This window comes from Thamnophis sirtalis, unplaced genomic scaffold (genome assembly GCF_051295495.1).
Source record: "Thamnophis sirtalis isolate CommonGarterSnake01/CBP01778 unplaced genomic scaffold, rThaSir2_p1.2 scaffold_6, whole genome shotgun sequence".
Taxonomy (NCBI): Eukaryota; Metazoa; Chordata; class Lepidosauria; order Squamata; family Natricidae; genus Thamnophis; species Thamnophis sirtalis.
In genome coordinates this window covers 23,148,903-23,155,650 of record NW_028261386.1, presented here as the reverse complement: position 1 = coordinate 23,155,650, position 6,748 = coordinate 23,148,903, and positions in this window count along the sequence as shown.

Below are 6,748 nucleotides of genomic sequence, written 5' to 3'. Positions count from 1 at the left end.
AGGGGAGTAGGAGAGAAGAAACGAGGGAAGGAAAGAGGGAGGGAGGGAAGAAGAAGTAGGACCGTTGTAAGATAAGATGGATCTATGGGATGATAAAAAAGCAATCTTCAAGTATATTGTCAACAGTAGGGAAAATCGTTATAAATACATATTATTAATAACAGTTATGAGATCATATAATTGTGAATGTATATATGAAATTGATAAAATAAAATAAAAAAATAATAATTCTAATTTACTATAATTTCTCTATTTTACAAAGAGCATTCTAGAAAAACTGGGTAACTGCAACTAGTGCTTTGTTCAAATATGCACATACTTTATGTGTAATTCCTGAACCTGTTCACCTGGCAGCCAAACACTAAAACCTAGAAGAGTATTCAAGAAAAAAACCACTCTTAGGATTGGCCCGTTTGACAAATTTATTTTATTTATTAAATTTGTTTGCCACCCATATCACTGGCAAGCGACTCTGTTTATGAAGTGCAGTGTCTTCCATTAAGCAAGCCCAACTGATGGTTATGTTACTTTCATAAAACTCATTCAAGTTTTCATTTGGGGGAGGATTGTAAATATACAAGTTCAGCCTTCTCTGATTTGATGCCTCTCAAATGGGATGAATTATATTCTTCATGGCTCTTGGCCATTATCCTCCAGAATATGGTTGGAGAAGTTGGTAATTGTAGCTGAGAGGAAGAAAGATTGCACTGAATAAACCAGGAAGTTCCCCAATCACCCTGTGGGACATATTCCAAAATCAGCTGCTAGATTAAAACTCTATTTGTAAATAGCCAAATCTTTGCAAGACTTGTCAGCATGCTGAGATGGCAGAATCATTGGCTTGGTTTTTCTCTGCAGGGGTAAATCCCTGATTATAACAGTTTGAAGTTGTAAAGCTTTTCTGTAACTACCTAATTAATTTTTTTGCAGCCTTCTATATTTCTGAGGGTTGCATGAACCAGATTTCAGGTAATCTTTTACTATAGATGCGGTCTACAATGTGAAATGACCATTGGTTCATGGGTTTTAAGAGGTATGCAAGTAGTCCTTGACTTACAACAGTTCATTTGGTAACTTACAATGGCATTTAAAAAATGACCATTTTTCACACAACCTTTGGAGCATCCCCTTGATCATGTGATGAAAATTAATGGTTCATAGTTATGACTGTGTCCCAAGGTCACGTGATCACCTTTTGTCACCATTTTGACAAGCAAAATCAATGGGGAAAGCTAGATTCACTTAACAATCGTGTTACTAACTTACGAACTGCAATGATTCACTTAACAACTGTGGCAAGAAATGTTGTAAAATCAGGCAAAACTCACTTAACAAATGTCTTGCTTAACGGAAATTTTGGGATCTTATATTTGAGGTCAATTTTAACCGTGTTATTGCATTGTAGGTACTGATATGTCAATACGAAATGCTGGCATCTACCTCTGTTTTGGCTGTATTGTTTAAATTATTAAAAGAGACTAATTGTTTTAGAAATTTGGGGCTCAATTGCGGTCATAAATTGAGGGCTACCTGTATTACAGCTTGGAGAAGCTTTTCACTTCAAATTGTTAGCAAAGTTCAGTAATCATGGTCAGATTGTGATGCCGGAGGCAAAAAAAAAGGCTTAGAAACCTTAATTGCCTTAAGCCACACAGTATCTCTAATTTATTTTGGAAGAAAGAATCATTTCTGACCTTTTACAATGGAGCAGGGAAAACAGGATAATTTGCAGAAACGTGGGAGAGATTCTTAAAAAGAAATGGCATTTATGCCTCTATTTCCTGTTATTCTTTCTTTTTATAAACTGGTGATTTGAGCTTATTTGCCAAAAGACCTCCTTTTTTTAGCAGTAAACATTGTATTTTAGTAATATTTCTGCAGTGATTGCACGGAATAAGGAAAACATGTTTTTTTCTGGACTTTAGAGAGTAGTCACCCAACCATCCATATAGGGCAAAAGATAAAGAAGAAAATGTATAGAAATGTTTGTTTGGGAAGATCCTACACAGAGATTGTGTACTGTTATTTAATCATATTGTCTCAGGGTCTGCTATTACACATTTTTAGGTTATTGCCCAAAGATAACATTCTATTCAAGCACAATAAAGCCTAAAGCCAAGTTTCTGCATATATGAGATGCAGTGCCCAAATAAACGTTATTATGATATAATAAGCTGGCCTATAAGGTTATCCGTCTCATCTTTTCTACTTTTCTTATTGATAACCTTATAGATTACATTACTTTGTTGTTTGTATGTACATTGAGAACTTAAGCACCAGAGACAAATTCCTTGTGTGTCCAATCATACTTGGCCAATAAAGTGTTCTGTTCTGTTCTATTTCTACTCTACTTTACTCTATTCTTTCTATTCCTATTCCATTCTATTCTAAGACGGCCTGTTTACCACAGCAGGCTAAGCAGGAGTGAAGAAATGGTTGCTGTACAAAACAAGCAATATTCTGGATGCTCTTGCCAATAGTTTCGTTTTGCCCCTGATCAAGTGTAGAGTTCTACCACCCAGGGATAAAACTCTACACATGCTCGGTGGCATCTATTCATAGGTTGCAAGCCAGGATAGGATGTGGGGTGTTGCAACATGGTCTGCAGAGAATGAGGGGGCTGTTGATCTGCAGAGACCTCTCTGGGAAAGATGGTTTTCCTTTTCCAGTGCAACGGAAGGTGTCCCTATAGGCATCTTCAGTACAAGTTGGCATTCTAAGAAAGGATAAATTACTATAATAATGAGAAAATAGTCAAGGGCAGGAGTAAACCTGGGGCCAGGGGAACTCCACACAGAGAAAAAGAGACAGTACTGATTCAAGTCCCCTATGAACTCCAGACTTAACTGGATCCCAATCAGAAGCACCAGGTAGTAGGATCTAGGAATACAGAATTAACCAGGTCCAGTTAGGAAGACATACTGGAACCAGATTTGTAGACAGATTAAAATCACAGCTATTTCGTAACTCTAGAACAGGTGTCAAACTCAATTTCATTGAGGGCCGCATCAGGGTTGTGTTTTACCTTGGGGGGCCAAGCCTGATAGCACTCATGTCAGGGGCGACTATGGTGACCCGAGCACTCTGCCTGTGAAAACGGCCTCTCAAGCTCGGTTCCACCACAAAATCGCGCTCGACTAAACCGCGCCCGACTAAACCGCGTCACTGACGTCATCAACAGGGTGACAACAGCGTGGAGACAGAAGCAAGCCTAAAATTAACCCCTAAACCTAAACCTAACCCCCCTAAACCTAACCCTAAACCTAACCCTTAACCTAACCCTAAACCTAACCCTTAACCTAACCCTAACCCTAATCCTAATCCTAACCCTTAACCTAACCCTAAAGCTAACCCTAAAGCTAACCCTAACCCTAACCCTAACCCTTACCTTAAGTTGAATCAGCTTGCTTTCAAAGCGCTATTTAAAGCACCCTTCTTTCTCCGCGCTGGCTGTTGTCGCCCTGTTGATGACGTCAGTGACGCGGTTTAATCGGGAGCGGTTTAGTCGAGCGCAGTTTTGACGGGTCATGCTCAAGCTCCATTTTCAGCTGGGACGGCCTCCTGAAACCCTCTGCCAGTGAAAACTGAGCCCTTCCGAGCTCTGTTTTCAGCTAGTATGGCGCCCACGGGCCAGTCCTTTGCTGTTTCCAGGGTAGCCCTGCGGGCCAGATCTAAACACCCCACAGGCTGGATCTGGCCCGCAGGCCTTGAGTTTGACACCCCTGCTCTAGAAGGACACACTCATTACCTCCATGAATGATTTTCTCCTACGAGATTCTTTGAAATCACAAGCAAATAGGAGCTGTAATCAATTAAATGCCTGATTGACCCCATTTGAGAGCAAGCTTATCTTGCAGTTTTTCCTGTGCCAAAAGGGATGTTTTCCTGATTTCTGTAGTGCAATGGAATCGGGGCAAAGTTGTGTTTGGGCTCCAAACCTATGTAGTGCCAGACCTGGTTAATACTTGGATAGGAGGCTAGCAGAAAATCGCAATGCTATAATCTCCACTGGTAATTCAAAAAGAATCATGCAAGAAGGTCATGAAAAATCACTTCTGTGTTGCAGTTAAGAAAACCCAGGAGTTGAGTGCAATTCAAAGATGATTTGACTTGACTTCTCAGAAATCTCTTTAATGTTGCTCCCCATATCCTAGCAATGAAAACAAGACTGGAATGTGTCCTTTGAAGCATACACAAAGATTTCTGAGTTAAGAGAGAGTACTAATTTTCCTATTGCTGTTTTCCCATATATGGAAAAAAGATTTTTTCTTAAGCATTTAAAAAAAAAACAAACTTATGATTTTGTGGGAGCTTGAGAATTGGATACAAATGTCCCCGTTCCCACTAAGAGTATTTGAAGAAAGGGGGCTGCTTCAACAGGTAAGATCACTTTCCCTTTAGGATCTATTGGAGCACAGCTCTAGCTCTCATCTACAGTCAACCTAACTTCTACTTTTGTTAAAGGGACTTTTCCTGACACTTTGACAGCTGAAATGCCTTAAGTATGATGGGCTGGGTATTTTTCTTAGCTGACATTTTTGTCCCACTTCTGAGGGCCACCATCTTTTTTCTGCCCCAATGTCAAATACTTGGAAATTAAAGAGGAATCTTGCACCCCAAAATAAGGGGCGTGCATAAGCGCACCAGCGTGCCTAACGTCCCTGTCCTACTGTCCCTATTTATTTGTACCCATTTCCTGTGTTATTTATGTTTATTCTTATTCCTCTTATCTTGTACATGAGTGACAAGCTAAATAAATAAATAAATAAAATAAAAAGTGGCCTCTCTCTCTCTCCCTCCCTCCTTCTTTTTCTCCCTCCCTCTCCCTGTGTGTGTGTGTGTGTGTGTGTGTGTGTGTGTGTGTGTGTGTGTGTCCACCTTCAAGTTAGTGTCTACCTTCACGTCAGTCAGATTCCTGCCAACTGCCTGCATTAGTCCCTGCAGTTTTCTTGGCAGGAATTTATTTTGGAAGTGATTTGTTGTTGCACCCTGACTAGGGCTGAGAGTGAGTGGCTGGCCCAAAGTCACCAATTGTCTTTATGCAAACGATGGACTAGAACTCATGCTCTCCAGTTTCTAACTAGTACCTTACCCATTACATCAAACTGGTTGCCCTTCATAGAGTTCACATAAGGAGTTAACACACAGGAAGTAGCCTTGGACTAAACCAAAGTATTTACAGCAAGAGGATGGTATGAATTCAAGCTGCCCCTTGGCCTTAAAAGAGCTCACCATCATCCCTTTCCAGCATCCTGTTAGCTATGGATCCTTGCATAGCGGGTAATACAATAGCATCTTTTTAAGGGTTTATGACCACTTGACTTGCAAATGAGTTTTAATGCAATTAGAGAGAACCTGGAGCAATTCTCTCCAGTACACAATTCTTTAAACCCATTAGATTTATACTTCAGCAGACGAGATCTTATTTCATCTATTGGGCGAGATGTTGTGCAGAGTTTCCTTCCTACGTGATTGGAGGGAAGGACGTGGGGGGATAATAAATGCAAAGTATAGGACAGTAGCATTTAAGTTGTTTGCAATGTCCATGCCTGCTGACAGTAAACATTCTGACACAGGGTGAGACAATTACCATTTCAAGTTAGAACAAAAGGAAAAAAACCTGACTCATCCAAACCTCATTAATTGTAACTCAGTGTGGTACTTTGTCAAAAAGCATTTGTTTTTAGATCTCAATGTAATGTGACTTCACATGTATACTGTTTTTCTTTAATCTCTCTTTAAAAATAGGATAAGCCAAGTACATTGACATATAGTGGAAATGCACCAATTTAAGTCAATTTACTTAATGCATTCCAGAATATTTCATGTCAGGGATTAGGACTTACATTGTGTCTGTGCAAGACATTTGACATGTGTCAAAGTACATTGATATATAGTGGAAATACGCCAAGGGGAGGAGGAGTGGGAAAGAAGAAAGATGGGCAGAGAGGGATGGGAGAGAGGGTGGGAGGGAAGGGGAGAAGGAAGGGGGGGAGTGTATTTGGAGAGAGGAGTGGTAGAGGGGGAGGGGAAGTAGGGTAGAGGGGGATGATGGAGGGAGATAGAAAGTTGGAGGGTGGTGGAAGAAAGAGGTGTATGGAGAGTGGAAGAAGTATATTGGGTTTCTATTTTCTGGGGTATTGTTGACAAGAGGAATTGATGCAATTATTGTTTAATACTGTATGGTGTTGGCTATGCACAGTATACATGTGAATGTATGAAAATGAAAATGAAAAAAATAAAAAATATTACTCAATTATTATTTTTTTAAAAGCATTTGTTTTTCACAAAAATCCTTCTAGTACAGACCACTCAACAGAAACAGCTTTTTCTAGAACGGATCTGCAGATCAGTGAAGGGTTGCAGGCGGTATGCCCCGGTGCGGGCATACCAGAGCCTGGCCGGAGCCCCGGGTACCGTTCCGGTACGGTGCTCTGGAGGGCCCACCCGCCCACCTGAGCTCCTTACCTGTCCTTTAAAGCCTTTGGCGCTTCCACGCACGGCCCATACAGCACCTGCGCAATGCTCTGACGAGCAGCTGGAGCGTCGCCAAGGCTTGCGGAAGCATCGGTGGCAGCTACAACACATGCGTGCGCAGAGTGTGTGCGCGTGTCCATGTGTGCGACGCCGGGCCTGCTCCAACCATACCGGTTGGAATGGGATCCGGAACCCACCACTGCTGCAGATCCACCTACCTCTTAATCACCAAAAACTGGCTACAAGAACAGCCAGAAAAAGAACACGTGTG